This window comes from Rissa tridactyla, chromosome 2 (genome assembly GCF_028500815.1).
Source record: "Rissa tridactyla isolate bRisTri1 chromosome 2, bRisTri1.patW.cur.20221130, whole genome shotgun sequence".
In the NCBI taxonomy this organism is placed as follows: Eukaryota; Metazoa; Chordata; class Aves; order Charadriiformes; family Laridae; genus Rissa; species Rissa tridactyla.
The window spans coordinates 97,087,853-97,105,616 of NC_071467.1; the positions used below are offsets into that span (position 1 = coordinate 97,087,853).

General features: G+C 43.3%; 1 long non-coding RNA gene across 1 annotated transcript; it reads left to right on the top strand.

The window, feature by feature from the left end:
• The first annotated feature begins 3,461 nt into the window (after positions 1 to 3,461).
• LOC128905304 (uncharacterized) lies at positions 3,462 to 17,013 on the top strand. The gene is made up of 3 exons (XR_008464830.1): positions 3,462 to 3,821; positions 3,864 to 10,820; positions 11,720 to 17,013. It is a non-coding gene; the product is annotated as an uncharacterized LOC128905304 (long non-coding RNA).
• The last annotated feature ends 751 nt before the right edge of the window (positions 17,014 to 17,764 follow it).

Here is a 17,764-nt window from a genome sequence, read left to right on the forward strand (position 1 = left end):
ATGGCATTTCTGAAATGAGACCCCTAAGGCAGTTGTATACAAGCACCAAAATAAAAAGTGCCTGATTTTCAGATGTGCTGAGCATCTGCAAGCCCCAGAGTTTGTGTGCTAGTGTTAACTTGGATGTCTTTTAGTACAGATAACATGACTACTACCTGTTTCTTGGTGAAGGACAACAACATTTCAAGTGTTACGCAGGCTGTGCTGGGAAATGCAAGTCTGACCCTATGGTCATGACTGGATTTACCTCTCATCTATACTATTTGCATGCAGTCTGCAAGGGAAGAGCCTGATCGCACATTTGGGACCAAGTTTTTATGCGTGAGCCATGCACAGGCTGGGGATGTGCAAGGCCAAGCATGCCACAGGTCACTTCACCTGCAAATACTCCAGTTCCAGCTCTTCTTAACCATGGTGTGAATGCTTTGAATACAGTTGGGACGCTGCCAGCAATGATGGAAAATGTGCTGTTTGCAGGACTCAGTGTACTTACTCCTGCTAAAACAGCTCTCAAAACATTGTACAGACATAGTCCAAAGTACTAAGGAGTGTTTTGGTGAACAAAATACCAAGTTGTGTTACAAGTCAAACTTCTGAGTCATAACCAAAACAACAGCCATGAGAAGAAACTTCCAGCAGTTTTTGTAGAATATCTTTTGTTTTACATCTACACATTTTTTCCAGTATTTTTTCCCTCAGATAGGATCTCAGGATGTGTAATGCTATTTTTAGTAGCATGAGAAAAAAAATTTAAAAATCCAGGTTTTGAGCTCGCTTGTATAATACCTTGCTGCCACGTTTCCCACACACATATGATTTCTGTTATTTTCATACTCAACAACCCTGAAATCATAAGTGTTACACCATTAAAGCTCAGCCCCCCATCTCCAGGCTCACTGGAGAGATACATGCCCTTTCAGGTGAAAAGTGTTTGTTTTGTTCAACTAATGGTATGGTCAGTCACTTAATTGGATGCTACTCCACCTCCTGCAGATCTGGCTTTTTTTTTTTTGCTAACAGAAGTTAACTGAATAAAGGCAAATAAACCTGTGCCACAAATGACTCTCGACAACCCCAGGGTATATAGCCCTTCCTGGCCTGTGTTCAGCCTTTTTTGTCCTTTTTCTTCTATCGCCATTGTAACAAAGAACCGGTATACTCTGTAGGGAGGGAAGCCTAAATTCTGCCACGTGATCTCCTAGGTCTGTAGCACAGTGGTAGAAATCCTCCAAGTTCTGTAACAAATGCAGATTAGTTAGAAAATCCCTCTTTAGAATTGATTTGAGTATGGAAAGAAAAAATACATCCAGTGTTGCAGCTTTAGTGCTACTTATTTGAGATCAAAAATTCTTCCCTCTCTTTTTTTTTGCTGGTTCTCAAATTTTCTATTTCTGCTATGCTGCAGTGCTTTTGAACCAGAATAACACAACCCCCTAGAAACTGATGGATATAGGACAAAAGGTTAGAAATTCTGGCAGCGGACCAAGTGGCAGATTAGAGATCCGTAATGTCCCTTTTGAGCCTCAGAGTTATCACCACTTTGTAAACAAATGGGCAAGCTTCACAGTCCTCCTAGCAATTGTTTCAAGTTGCCTGGGAATACAGGCAGAGCATTCTACACTGGTGACAATCTGATACTAAAGTCAGTAATAATCACTACCATGGGGCCCAACATATTTCCTCTGTCTTTAAAGATAAACTTCTCCTACTCTGTTCAACACAACACATAAAAATCTTGTTTGTAGATTTGGCGTCGTGGCTGCAGAGGTTTCTGGGGAGCCCACTGTGACTTTTGTCCAATGCTCTGCTGGAGAGATGTAGTCTGAGCTCCTGCAGAAATTTTTCTTTGAATTTTCTGCAGAAGGGTCTTTTTATTTCCACAGATGTTACTGTCTTTTCCACCCTGTAGGCAGTCTCAACTGTGCTGTGACTAAATCCACTTAAACTACAGTTACCCCTGTGCTTTCAGAGGGCCTTATCACTTGGGGCGGGAAGTGAAAGTTCATCCCTTAGGAAAGAGCTTGCCATGATTTTGCAAGGCACAGCAGTAACCTGGTAACCGACATATCCATTCCTGTTACATTTTCTAGGTCAGCATGAATCATTCTTAAGGGAGCAAATTAAACGAGGCAACTTGAGAGAACTGTGACTACCCTGCGTTCCCCCGTCCCCAGCTAGTACTGCCCAAGGTGAGGTTTGTGCTTTCAAGGCACACGGTGTAGTCAGTGCGATGAGGTCCCCATCCCCTCCTCATCCTCTCGGGGTGCTGCACACCCCTGCTTTGCTATTGACAGCAGGGCTAACAATGATTCTGGTTCCAAAGATCCTCTCCCTGGGATCCCACTGAACAAATGCAGAATAAAATGAGAATAAAGCAATTTCAGTCTGAGACAGGAGGCAGGAGGTGTACATAAAAGGGCACAAGGAACCAGTGGGAAGATGCTGCTTAAAATGAGAGGCAGATTACAAAGCAGGGTGCTAGGCAGAGAGACAGTTCTGGTATACACCCCAGTCTAGCCCTATTTCAGATGTGAGAAGGAATCCATAAGCTTGGAAATACCGAGGGTTCCCCCACTACACACATTCAAGGATAGTGACATACATGTGAGAACAATGCTCTTCCCTTTCCATATGCTGTGAACAGCAGCATCAGCACTTGACATATGACTCCTTTTTATCCAGTTGAATAATACTTTCCTGCAAGACAACAGTGTACAGCATGTAAGTTTGACCACACTGCAACATTTCTTTGGTGTTGTCTCTGAAGATACTCTGGGCCAGAGTCTTGGCTGTTTTAAAACCTGAAGCTTCCATGCCATAAAGCTAAAAAATGTACTGGCAGGGGTAACAGACTGCAGTGATTTGGGCTGAGGACCAAGGGGGTATGACATAGTGATTAACATTCAGTCTTGGTGCTGCAGTTTGTGGGCAAAGAGCATTTCTCAGCAGGAATAAATAATGAAAAACGCAGAACACATCTTCGTCAATTACATGGAGTATTTCTTAGCCCACAGTTATCACCAATTAGGCAAACTCTTTTCTCTTGTGATGAACTTCTTTTTTGACCTTTTATAAGATACTCCACTTCCTCGTGCCTCAGTTTCCACACAGGGGATAAAAATATTTCTTTACCTTGCAGAGGTGCCGTGCCGATTAATTAATGCCCAGCTGCATATTTTAGGCTCTTGAGATGAAAAATGCAATGTATGTATTTACTTTTAAAACTGTATTTGACTATCTTGCTGAAAAAGACATCATTTGGACCACTGCCAGCATGGGGAGGGAAGAGTTCTGTGTGGACAGAGGAAATCCGAGCTAAGCATATCTTGTGCAGCCCCCAAACCCTGCTCTTCCAGGACTTGCTCAATGCTCATTGCAAGAACAGAATATTTGCAAAATACCTGCTGCCTCTATCCAGGTTTAATTTGGGCTAAATATTATTCAGGGAACAAATTGTGACAGCTGCTGTTCAAACACAGTGGGCCTTCTGTTGACGTCAGTAGTTGTATGAGAGACAAATTTGGCTTGCTATGCCATTTTAATGAGTGCTTGAGTGTATGTATCTCCTGTGTGTAACGCTGAGACAGTGTTAAAGCAGGTCAGGATTTGGTTTCAATTGCTCAGCCTCTGGAGCTCTCTTATTTCCTGCTGAAGAAATCAGCTCTTCAGCAAAATGTATGTCACCGTAGCAGAATCAGGGGTGCCATCTGCAGTTAGAAAGCTGGACTCCACAAAATGATGCCTTTGCGTTCGATGACTGCACTGCACCTCCTCATGGAGCCTCTTGAATGTGGGCCTCCATTTTGGAACAGAGGTCCCGGGTTGTTCTGTCAGAGCTTGCTGTTTCTCAGGTTGCTGCACAGGGTAAGGTGAGTACAGTTTTTCTTTAATCTATCTGTGACACAACCCCTTAAAACTGTGTGACTGACAGGGAGAAACAACTCCACCGTGCAGAGGACAGCGGGCTCTAAGGTGCATTTTCAGGTACAAAGAAAGCGTGGTTTGAATGAGTAGCTGAGGAACAGCTGAGAAGCCATGGAAATCAGGATTTTCTTAGATCTGAGAGCTTTAATCTTTCAATGGAGAAAAACCATGCCCTGTTGTAACAAAGCTGAACAGTTTTTTGGACTGTGTATAAACCCTTGGTTTTGGCAAGTAACGGCTGACTGGGAAGCTGGAAGCCGTGTGCTGTGCATGCAGTCTGTAAGCCTTTTGTCATTCTGAATGTTGGTTCAAGTAATCTTTCTTTGACAGCTCATTTGCATCTAAGCTATCCCCAAAGAGTCTGAGAGTTTGGAAATAATAGAGATGACATTTGGGTAAGTGTTTAAAAATGCACAGCAGCAGCATGCTCGGAGGCTTGCATTAACAAGCAGAAACGAATCCTGAAAGTGAGCTATAAAAAAAGAAGTAGGGAATCTGTCTGAATGAAGTAAGCTTCGGTGGGCATCTGATGACTAAGTAGGAAATGCTTTGTGCCAAAACCTGGGAAGGTAAGCGTTACTCGCGAGATGACAGTGCCAGAAAATAAACCAACACCAATGAGGCTTATGGCTAGAATGCAGTATTGAGCACAGCGTACTCCCAACATCTGTGAAGTGCTCCATTGAGAAAATTGCTTGCAAATCAGGCTGAATGGCAATGGAAAAACAGGGCAACAGAACGATTTCAATGAGCCAAAAAAATTATGTGATTTTAAATGTTCCTGTCCTCTAGCGCAGGCACGGTGCCAGCAAATCTGTTCAAGCAAGCTTAGAGGATTAGGGAGATGCGATTTTGCTAGTTCCCAAGCAGTCGATGTCATGTGGAACTCTGGAGATGTTGCTCAGTACCAGTAGGGTGTATCCTGACAGGAAAAGAGCTGGTGGCTGGTGAGTTTGGACGAAAACTGCATATTCCAGGATGGGTACATTAAAACTCTCTAGGTGTAGGTAGCTCTGTGAAACGGAAACAACACAGAATTGTAGGTAGCAGGAAGGTTAAAGCTCATGAATTGCATTTACCACTGGTGTTTCCATAATGTGCAAGTATTCTCATTTTCACTCTTATTGCTATTGTAATAGCTCGTAAGGGCAGCAGTTCAGCTGAGGGCCTGATTTTACAAACATGGAATAAGAGACAGTATTTGCCTGAAAGCTTTTTAGTCCAAATGGGGTGAAACGAATAAAGAATTGAAGAAGAAGAAAAAAAGCAAGATGAGGGGGGAGGAATTGCCCTGAAGTAAAAGGACAAATTAAGGCAAAGCCAGAACTTCCAAGTTCAGCAGCATGCCGGTAACACCCATGCAGAGCTGCTCAGTGGATATAAACCACAACTCTATCAGGAGCTGCATTTTATCCTCATTTTGCAGAGCATAACTGCCTTTGTAAGGGAAGGCAATGTGACATGTCAAGCCCTCTGAAGAAAGAGGACAGAAACACTCAGGGATTTAGCTCTAAAACAGGTGTTTTGGGCTCTGGAATGTTACAAAAGTATATTAATTTGCTGTGGAAGAATGGAGATCAAATTCAGTCTGTCTACAGATTCAGAACCTAGCTATAAGCACCAGAGCCTGATCCTGCTCAGGGAGGCAGGCACATGGATACAGGATTTACATGGTGTTCACTACAGCCTTGAATCATGGCTCACTCCTGCCCAAACTCCTGCCTGCCACTGTCTATTCTTAACAAAACACAGCAGGAACTGCCAAGCATGGGAAATAAGTTTTAAAGGTCATTGATTTCAGCCATTTATCCTTCCCCATTTTCCACATGCTGGATTATGTGGTTTTACCTGGAGCTTTTCTGGGAGCTTTCTTGCTCTTCTGTGGCATAAAAAGTCAGCCTGCAGTCTGAGCTCCATTGCTGGCCAGTGTCATGCTCAAGAGCACACAGAAACCATAAACACTCTCATAAATTACCTGCAAAGGAAGATCAAAGGCAATGAGCTGGTGTTGACTGTTCTCATTCGTTTCAGTACGCAGCCGTAGTGCGGCAGAGCTCCTGCTGGGTGCCAGTGGGGGCTGCCCTATTTCCTTCAAACCTCTCGCCCCAAATAGTGCCTACTCAGCTGTATTGCTGGCTTCTTTTCAATCCAGGGGAAACACTTGAATTATAAGGAGGTAATAGTGTCCTAGTAATAGAGGAGCAAGAGTCTTTTATATCTGTGTTTCTGCCTGGAAAGCCAACTGGCTCACTCAAGTCTAGATGCAGGCCATAAGCCAGCAGGTCGGCAGCTCGGGCAACAGGGAGTTTGGGTTTAGCAGGACTAAGACCCCAAGCTGACACAACAGCACAGACAAAATCCCTCTGCAAAATCAATTGCTCTTTTTGCAGAAGCCAATTAGCCATTAGGGGGCATTTTTACAGAGAATCTCTAAGAAATAACTCAGAAGGGAACAGGATTTTGTCTGTGATGAGAAAGATGGAGATTTTGAAAAATCACCTGCTTCCTCTTATTCTGGAACAAAATCTCAAGAGTCATTTTGCGCAGCACCCGCCCTCTTCCTCTGTTTCTCAGCCAGGCACTTTCCCCTCTTTCCGAGTGGGCTGCATGGGGAAACAGCGAGGTGAGGGACCAGCTGCTTGGATACATGAACAAGGAGCAGGCTGGGAAAACACTTTAGTTTTCATAACTGATGTTTCAAAAAACCCAAACCTGTTATGTTCAAGAATTTCTGAATTGACGTGGGGAATAAAGTAAATAAGATCCCAACTCAGAAATAGAACTGGAATAGCCCGCAACATTTTGGGATGAGATACAAATAAAAATATGGTGAAGACCATTTAAGAAGGAATCATCTGATATTGACAGATTTTGTATAGAGGTTGTAAAAACTCTGAAAGCCAAATGATTTGTCAAGTGGAAATTTTGTGTTCATCTACTAAAGATAAAATTATTTTCTACTTCTTTTTTTTTCTGTCTTATCCAGCTTTTCACCAAAGATTTGGGAAATTTGGGGGAAAAAACACACATGGAAATCTTTAGGGTTGGAATTTTTTTAAGATTTCTGCTGAACCCAACTAATTTCAGAGTATGGCCAGCTGTAGTGAGAACACACTAAAAAGTAAAAAGCAGAGGACAACAGAACTCCTCCTCCCCATAGAAACCACTTCTCAGAAATATGGATGAAGGTAGCTGGAGAGTTCTGGGGCACTCCTGGGTATTGTCTTGGAGTAGCAAGCTGGAGAAATATTTATTTGCAAACCTCAGTCAGAGAATAAGGAGCTGGAGAAATGACTCATGGGATCCTAGACCTGCTGAATAAAACCTGTTTGAAATGACAACCCACTGAAGAGTACAGTATTTATTGAATCAGTTTAGAGCCTCAGTGTAAAACTTCTGTGATCACCAAAATACCTTAAAAGCTTTTCCATTTCCTCAGTGCATCAACTCCTACAGGTTCTGGACATTCCCAAACAGAAGAAAGCAGGTGACTTGCTGTTTTTCTAGACGAATGTGAGAAGCAGGGTTTATCTTTTTTTTAAGAAAGCAGGAGTGGATGTGCCTCCTTGGTCCACATTCTTAGATACTAAAAAAGTCCCTGTGCTGTTTGGGAACAGGCAGCTGCGACGTGCCTTGACAGGGGTTTTGCAAAGGACGGCAATATCCTGTTCACTTGCTTCTTTCTAACTCTAACCCTAACTCCCAGGGCTTCTTATAAACAGCGTGCAGCCTGTAAAACACAATACCATTCACAAAGTCCATTAATATTCATAAACTACAAGAGGCTCTGGAGAGATTCTTGAATGCTTTATCACTAAGGTATTTTCCATGCTTTTTCTAGATTTTATTCCTTCAGACTTCTCCACAGTATTTCCAAACAACCCATGCCACTGATGTCATCTGGGGGAAATAAAGACATCTCCAAAGAGCGCATTCCTTAATCTGAGTCCTTTTTTGTTATTTGCTCTTGTTTCAGATAGATAAGGTTGAACAATGTGATCTCATACATGGTTAGTATGCATGGGTAGTAACATGAAATGCCTTATCTGTGGCTGCATCTACAGTTGCATTTTGATGTGGTACAGTAATGTAGCGTTGAAATGAACCCCCTGGTCATTCCCACTTCTGGTAGACAGAATTGCTTACCACATGGGAACTAGGCTCCCTTTGAAAAAAAATTGCACCAAAAGCTCTACTCCAGATACATGTCAAACATGCCCCAGCTCCCAGTGAGGATATAAGGCTCTGGACCTGTGACCCACCCGTGAGAGAACTTTGAAACACATACCTGGGGATGATCAGATGGTATCTTGCATGAAACCAGATGAATTCAAGCTCTAGATGCTCCTTGTGCAAAAGGCAGAAGGGAATAAAGCAGCCTAGACTGTCAAATCAAGTCAGACAAATGAAGTCAATAGCAATGGTACAGATCACTGTCTTCCCTGGAGATATTTGCTGTCTGTCAGTCTTGCTGACTGACTGATTCATTCTTTCTCTATGACATTTGAAAATGAAAAATAAAATAGGAATTTAATATAAATAAATTGGCAGTTATCAGGGAGGCCAGCAAAATCTGGGCTAGGAGCCCTAGAAATTACACTACTGAAGAGCGAGGCCTGGTCAGCCATGCCCTTTGCCTTTCACAAACCACTGATGCCAACCTTGCTCAGGCTGAACTCCAGGTGATGAAGAGTTCGGTGTGGCTTGAACTCTGATACCTGGCAGAAGCAACGGTGCGTAACTGTGGCCCTGCCTTCTCATATGCTTCAATAAATCCTAAAATTGCCATTTCTTCACATGAATGTTTTTCAGTCTAGACTATTTGGTAAGGATAAGTCCAATTTTGGGGAGTGGGCTGAATGCAAGCAGCTCCTATTTGCTGTTACTTTGCCTGTGTTAAGCATTGGATTTCTCTTGCAAAAGCAGTGATATTTATTGTCCTGCCTCTTGCACGTGCTCCTTTTTCCAAATATTTTATGAGGTCAGAGGACTCCTTGTGAGCCGAGCGCTGTGCTGGGTATGTTTCAGATCCTCAGTGTTTCCGTATCTCTGCAGTAGGAGACCGGGGGAAATTTATTTTCTATGTAAAATGTATGCTTTATGATTGCTTTGTGCTTCATGCATCAGAGCTCCTCCATACTCTGTCTTCTTGTCATTATTCTGAACACAGATGACACAGAGAAGGCACATCCTGCCCACTGGTGACACATCAGGCCAAGTAGTCCAGGCGAGATAGTTTCTGCAGCTGACAGCTGGAGATATGATAGCACCATGTTGACTTGCTTTTGATTCACCACCTAAAGAAACCGATTGTAGCTAGTCTGTATGGGACAAGCATGAGTTTTGAGCCAGACCTCTGGACCTGTAGCAAAAGTCTGGGTGACTCTGCACCAGCAGGCCCTGCCATGGGTACAGAGTCATTCCAGATTGCACAAACCCTTAAAATACCAAATGTCTGCAAATTAGTGTTATCTTTCTTCCTCCAATTCTTGTTCATTTCTCAAGGAAATCTCTTACAAGGGCTGCCAGTGATACCCATCACTTTTTAATACAGTCAAAGCATCCAGGTATCTTTCAGGGTAATCTCATTTTCAGCCTCTTCTCTTTGTTCTCACAAGAATGTAAATATGACTTCAAACCTTCAGGTCTTGCTCCATTCTCATGAGATGACAATCACCCACGAGGGGTGGGGTTGCTGGGGCTGTGGTGGGTTGTCTGTTGAAGGCTGGTTCTGTAGGTAAGATGGCAGATAAAAAAGTGCCTGGCTTCAGTACAAAAATCACTGAAAAAAAGACTCCAAGAAAAGAGTAAAAACATAGCTATATTTTTTTTTAGCTGCTCTAGCTACAGTGTTAAACATAGTGAAATAGCATGATTAATTATTATAGTCTTATTTGCCTTTCTGCTGTATTGAAGAATTAAGCTCCTTGAAAAATTTAAGAACAAATTCACAGTCCATTGGAAACAATTACAAGGGCAGAAGAATCTGAGATGCAGCATCAAGTACCTTTGTTTTTTTCTTCCTTTTTTCCCCCTCTCCTTTTAGCTTTTCTTTACATGGCTTTGCTGACAGCATTATGTCACGTTTTTCCTCGATAACATTTGTGAATTTTGTAAGATGTTTTTATCCATTCTTAAAGGCTGATGATAAGAAGAACTACTGAAGGCATCCTATTGTTCTGCAGTTCGTATCGACCTCATGATTTAATCATTTGACATGGATACATTCTTTGTACATTGATACACTATTTTTTCTATATATAAATCAAATGGGAATCAAAATAACAAAACAAGAAATCATACACTGTGAGCAGATTGTCAGACAAGGCAAGCCACCAGGCTGCCACTAACAAAGATTATTGATATATTTATGAAAAGAATCCTCCGTTTCCATCACAATGTACGCTTGATTTGAATGTCATTAAGAAATTCATTGCTTAGTGCTGGGAAAAACTCCCCATTAATTATAAATAAACAATCAGTTCTTGATTTTTTGCAATGTTTAGCATAAAATTAGAGCACAGATAAACCAGCACACACAAAAGCCTCTGGCTTTTGGCTGAGTTTACATGAGACCGAGGTGCTATTGATGGGCAGAGATCTGTAAGTGTTGCATTCATACCTGTTTCAGGTAGTCTGCTTAGATGGTGGAGCTTATTTCCTAAGAGAAGAAAATGGTGTTATTACTAATTGCTTTCTGATTGAAAAACAAAACTCAGTTCTTGGGTTAGGCTTTTCCTAGGAACATCTTTACATACACATGGTTGTTCACGTGGGCTCTCTCTGTGGCATACAGGCAGGAGCACAACAAACAATCAGGAAAACATCATGTCATGTTTTTCTCTTGCAGACTTTGAGGAATGAAAAAGAGGGTATTACAGCATTGGCACATCCAGGTAAATTTATTACATAGGAAACTAAAAGCCTTGATTTTGATACTTAAGTACCTCTGAACTCCATGATCAGCCACCTAATGAGCATGACCTGTGTTCACTATAAGGCCAACAGAGCTTCTCCTTCAGCTTATGTGGAAAGGACTTCCATCTTCGTATCAGGAGCCCATGGGTTGCCTCCAGATATCCATGGCTGGCGGTGCAGTTGTATCTGCAGAGAGATATTGTGGCCATGTGGTATTTCTGAGTACATTTCATAGTGGAGAGGTAACATAAAGAGGCATCATGACAGGTTTCCGTATGGTACTGCCTCTGCACCGAGCAAGAGACTCCGTATGCAAGTTGGCTATGCATGACTGCTGGCTTCTTCCAAAAATACAGCTGGTCGTTAAAGCAGCTCTGTTCTTCTTTGTTGATGTTATTAAACTGAGAGATAAATCAAGTGTTTGTGGGTACGTAGGAAGGGAGGTAAGTAAAAGATAAAACAGCAAGTGGCAAATCCATACAACACACAGCGTGAAAGCACTGGCAGAAGTAGGTTGTGTGTCCCTGCAGTGGTTTTATTTGTCTTTCAGTCCACCATCGTCTATGGGAAAATTGGCCTCATAACATGTGAAACACTGGAGGAATACAGCGGGCTGCTGTTTGTGTTCTTTAAGGGGCTTTAACTTGCTGAGACTGCCCTTAATTGGTGGGATTGAAATGATAAAGAAGGACTTTAATAGGGATGTTGGTGCTTTTGCTTGTGTCCACAGAAGTGAGAAAAATACCTCAGGCCAATCTTGCTTCCCCACAGATAATGTTTGCTCAGTTACCTAACAGATCTTGCAGTTGGCAACACCTATATTTAATTACAACTTCAGCATCGTGGTAATGAAAAACTGTTTTTCCTCTGCCCTCAGATTCTTAGATGTCAGGCTCATCTGCTGCTCTTTTCCAACTCCCTGATGGAGCTGCGGTGAATAACAAGCCGGTGGTTCCGGATGCACTGCACAGAAATACTCCTGGAAGCTACCCAGAAAATACCCTCCAGGAAAATTCCAGAGACACTCTTGATGATTCACTCAGCGCTAGTGAACCACCTAACTGGATGTGAGCACTCACCCTGTCGGCAAGGGCTTAATCTAATAAGCAAAACAGGAGGCTGACTCCCAGCCCTTTTTATTTTTTTCTTGTTCTTTCAAAGCCATCTGCTTCGCCGACCTATTTCAGAACATGCAAATTCACAAGTGAGGTGAAATTTCCCATCGACCAGTAGCCTGTGAAATATAATTACTGTGCTAATTTTGAATTCCAAGCGGTCAGCACAGGCTAGGAGTGCTCGCTCAGCAAACACATTAACACAATTACAACGAATATTAAAAACAGTCACAACGGCGATTTGTCAATGGCTCTGGGAAATGACAGGTAGCCTTTTTGGGGTCAGAAAACAGACAACAAAATGCCTGATAAATGCCTTTGCTTCCCCAGAATGTTGCACAGATGCATTCCTAAATAGAGACAGTTGAAGGCAAAGGGAAATGATAGGGAGAGCACGTTGCATCCCGGCTGCTTACCCAGCAATGCTCAGAAAATGAGAGGCTGTTATGAAACCTGTGCTCTCTTGCGAGGTCTTTGCTACCTTGTATGACCTCTGTCAAGTTATGTGCTCGTTCAGCACTGCAGCCTGTCTGTAGCGGGGGCTAATGACACTAAGCCTGCTGGATAAATCCATGTGGGATTTACGGCTGTGCAGTGCACAGCGTTTCAACGTATACAGTATGCCAATTTGACAGTATCAGTGACAGGGGTGAGGCTGTGAAGCTGTTTCAAAAAAAATCTTAGAAAAATCCTGCTTACGAGATAACTTTCCCTTTTCTTCACTGCGGAATAGAAGACCGAGATTTAATAATATATTAATGGAAATAATTTTATTGCTTCCAGTAAAGACAGTATGTGGCTGATTTTTTTTTTTATTCTTTCAGGAACACCTTTGGGATTCATCTAATATTAAAGAATTTGTTTTGATGGTGACAGCAGGTGGTACATGAGCCAAACTCCGAAGCAAATCGTACTAGCACAGCCTCGACAAAGTAACCGGGAACATCAGTTTTGCCCATCAGCATCTCTAGCAGCGGTGGTGGGTTCCAGGTGGTGATGCATGGCAGAGGGAGCTCAGCTCTAAAAAGCAAAGTCCTAGCTCTCTTCTAGGGAAGGAACGCTCTTTAACCTGGTGTTCTGCTTACCTTGGAAGAGGAGCTACAGGTGCTGCTGGTGTGCTTGTGGCAAGAGCTGAGGGAATCAAAGTAACAGCCATTTTGAACGTGGTCTCCGTTTCTTGGGAGGGCATATGTACAAATTGTGCATGGAGTGGCAGGGGGAATATGTCTCCCTGCAGCCAAGACCAATTTCAAGCTATTGTAGCATAGACAGAAGAATCAGAGAGCTCAGCAGAAAATACACAGAAGAAATCCCTAACGCAATGATATGACAAAATGTACTGATGGGGAGGGGAGTGGGGGAGTCCATTCTGACATACATTCTTAAATCCAAGAGCCCAGTCATTAGAGCATTGGTTCAGATGTTATCTGACTTTTGTCAGATGGGACTGAAAATCCAGTTACAAAAGGCAATTCCTCCCTCCCCTTGGTGCTGCGTGTCTGCAGAGTGGGATCTGGGGGCAGAAGAAGCTGCTAGATGGAAGCGGCGGGCAGCGCAGCGCTGGCCTGCTGCAGGTACTCCCGGGAGAGCACAGAAGCTGCCCTGCAGGTTCCTGACAGCAATCTGAGGTGTAAATGTGTCTCAACAGCCAGCCGGGAAAAGCATCCTACGTCACATGGCATCGTGTGGGAACTCCATGTAAAAACAGAATGCCAATCCAGCTCTCCAGTGCTGAGAATTGCTGCTTTAAGCATAAAGCCGTATTTCTCCTCCCTCCCCAACACTAACATGTTCTCCAAGTCAGAGCCATTTGAATGTGGCAGGGTAGAATGAAAAATAGCCACAACTGAATAAAAAATATATATCTATATGCACAGATATATAGACATATGTGAATACATGTGTCTGTATGATCTGGATGGTACACACCCAAGGCATTTGCATAGGCAAGGGTTTTTAGGATGGCAAAACAACATATTTTTGCTTAGCGTGATTATTAGAAAATTTTAGTTGAGGTTTAAAAAAATCTCCATCACTCTGAAACAGACAGGCAACACCGTAAAATAAATTTTGAGTGATGCAAATTGGCACAGTTATTTGAACAGAGTTAGAGAGAGGCATAATAATTGTTCCCACCTGCCTGTATTGAAATGTCTCTGCTATACAAAATCTCCCACGAGCTGCAGCTCTCCTTTCTTTCAAGTAGCTGTCCGAGCTTGTTTACTATTTATGGTAAAACAGTGCTGAACAGTTTGCTGTCATGTTGGGTCACAGGACAAACATAATGACAAACAAATGAAAGAGCACAGGCAAACAAAACCAAGGGGTCAGCATATAGAGATGTCTGACATTATATCTGACTGGAAATGATTCCAAAAGTCAACATATGCAAGTAGTTAAATGTGGCTTATATTTTCTCTTTGGTCCAGGGCCCTGACTTTCTTAACGGCAAACACTCGTAAACACACCATCTGTTGTTGAAGAGTGAGCAGTTTAATGAGGAGGATCAGATTTTTTCCATCTCACTTATTCCTTAGTGCCCGTTCCATTTTCTGGGCAGTTGTCGTCTGCAAGTAATACAAAATTTCCTTTGGTTTCCTTGAGCTGTTGTTCAGACTCTTAACTCATTAGATTGGTGATTTGGGATGCAATCAAGGGTGTCAAATATGTTTTATCATTTTTAAATCATTTGCTTTTAAAAGGAAAGAGACCCGAGGAAATCACTCGAATGTTATTGTCAGAGCAGCTGTACAGTGTTTGAAAACGCGAGGTGTAGCACCAGCAGTCATATATACAGGCATCTGTGTGCGCACACACAGCCTCTGTAGTCACCTCACTCCGACTTTCACCAATCTGTCGATAAAACTACCAAGGGAGGCGACACTGATGTCCCTGGGTCCTTCTTCATCTGGACCATTTTTTCTGACCTTTGGGACCATGGTACGGTACATCTCCCACAGCACATTCCCCGCACTGAGCTGGTGCACTCATCTCCTGTGGGCCTTTTCCAAACGCCCCGCTTTGATTTCACCTCCCCCGGTAAAAAGGCTCCAGGTCCTTTCCCTGCAGTTTCCCAGTGCTCCTTTCCCACTGCAGACCTGCCAGGGGATAAAACAGGCCTTTCTGCTCCAGCAGATGATAATCCTTACTCAAGCTTTACCCAACCGACAGCCACATTAGCAACCAGCAAGGAGCCTGGGAGCAACCTGCAGCTTAATGTTCATAAAAGTAAGCCATTTGTTTCTCTAAGCCCATTGCACGGACAAAGAAGCCTGACTGTCCAGGAGGAGCAGCGGAGGCTGCTGCATTCCATCTCTGCCAGCTACTCCCTGTGGCAGTTTGGGGTTACACTGCTTTTGTGCCAAGGAAAATGCCAGCAGGGGCCATGTCCAGACAACGACATGACTGGATCAGTCCTTATGGTTGAGATGAAGGTCCTGTTATGCTGCTGTCACCATGAAATAGGGCCTCAGGTATGGCCATTTTACACAGTCCGGCTGGTTTAACAGCAGTTTGGAGAAACTGGGAATCCAGGTGGTTGTCGCAGCATTGATGGCAATGTATGGTTTGGTGGGAAAAGGAAAATGAAGCTCAGAGAATAACTGGTACCTCATCCTAATTAATGTCCATGTAAAGACTTGCACAGTAAAGTGAGACTTATGACTCACCTCTCTTAGCCTTAAGCAGCTCTGGAGGAAATGTTCATTTTATAGGGAAAGAAACACAAGGCAAGAAGCAAAGGTAACCCACCCACTTCGAGCACTTCTGTTTGAACAGAAAGACCTTTCTTTATGGGAGGGCACAGCGTTGCCCAGAGGATGGAAACCCTGAGGCAGTAATTACGTGATTCCTCAACCTACAAACAGAGGGAAAGAATGAATGTCAGGGGTAAAGAACATGTTTCGGCACTTAAAAAAACTAAGAGACATGCCCAAACCATGCAGCTGAGATACAGATGGCAGTCTCAACTTTGAACTCCAAAACTGGAGGTTTAGCTGGTTTCACTTCAGTGCCCCTTACAGATAAAAACAAGGACCAAAGTACAGAGAGCTCAAATGCTGGCTTTGGACTTGGGCTTATTTTTGTGGCAAACTGTGATAACCTAAGAAGAAGATCACTAAGGGAAATGTATCACAAAAAAACTGTCAGGCAGACGGCTAGGGACTAAAAATTCCAGCCTAGACTGGAGCCTGCTGCAGGCTAAGTCACTTACAGCACAGAGAGACAAAAGTTTAGGGGGATTAAACAATTAGCAACTCTCATTTATAGAATCATAGAATCATAGAATTGTCTAGGAAGGAACCTTTCAGATCATTGAGTTCAACCAACAAAAAACGATCACTAAACCATGTCCCTAAGCACCGTGTCTACCTGTCCTTTAAATACCTCCAGGGATGATGATTCCACCACTTCCCTGGGCAGCCTGTTCTAATGCTTAATAACCCAAGGTAGAAATTTTTCATAATATCCAATCTAAACCTCCCCTGGCACAACTTGAGGCCATTCCCTCTTGTCCTGCTTGTTGCTCGGGTGAAGAGACCAACCTCCACCTGGCTACAACCTCCTTTCAGGCAGCTGTAGAGAGTGATAAGGTCTTCCCTCAGCCTCCTCTTCTCCAGGCTAAACAGCCCCAGCCCCAGCTCCCTCAGTCGCTCCTTGTAAGACTTGTTCTCCAGACCCCTCACTGCTATTGGAGATCCCTCACTGCTATTGTTGAAGTTTGTGCCTGTTACCTCTTGTCCTGCCCAGTGACAGCACAAGGGGTAACGGGCACAGACGTGAACATAGGAGGTTCCGTCTAAACATGAGGAGGAACTTCTTTACTTTGAGGGTGGCAGAGCACTGGAACAGGCTGCCCAGGGAGGTGGTGGAGTCTCCGTCTCTGGAGACATTCCAAACCCGCCTGGACGCGTTCCTGTGCAACCTGCTCTAGGTGACCCTGCTCTGGCAGGGGGTTGGACTAGGTGATCTCCAGAGGTCCCTTCCAACCCTACCATTCTGTGATTCTGTGAGACCATGCAGGAAACATTGTTGCAAACTCTTTCTTCTCTGGGATGGGTTAGCTACAGACATGTTTCCTCTTAAAGTCTTTGTAGATTCAAGAACATCACTAGCAAAATCCCAGAATTACTGACAGTAGTTTAGGTCCCTATTTGGCTTTTTTCTCAAAAAGATATAGCAGCATCACCATTTTTGGACTACACATCTTGATGAGCTGCAAAACTTTCCAAAAATGCCTTTTCCTATGACCAAAACTTTCCATGTTTGCTCTGAAGCTAAAACTATATGTGCCTGTATGAATGTCTAAGTGAGTTTTGAGGGTATGTAAAACCCAAACCCATGATTCTTATGACAATTTTCATAAGCTGGCTAGAGCTACAAAGAAAAATAGCCTTTCACTAAGATACAAAGCTTTTTTCCCTTTGAATACATTCATTTTACTAGAATAAAACACCCTACCAAAGTAAATTTTCACAGGCAAATTAACCTTATTTAGGAGAAATGTATTTTGATAGGGCTGCATTGGAGGCAGAAAAGGGAGCTTGCGGCCATGCGGGGGAGTGGGAAAAAGAAGTCCTAAGAGACTTGCGCATGGATGATACTTCTTGGCAGCTATCCAGTAAGGTGGTGGTGAAGCTGCAGGGTGTTTCACACAACAGTGGTGTATGCCTTTCACGAATAGGTTGGGCAAGAACAGGCTCCAGGAAAAATGTGCCCCAGTGCAATCATAAAGGACTTGGGTCTTTAGCAGGAATCCAGGGAGACAACGCTCGCCTGAGGATTAGCTGTGAGGGTTGTATCTGCAC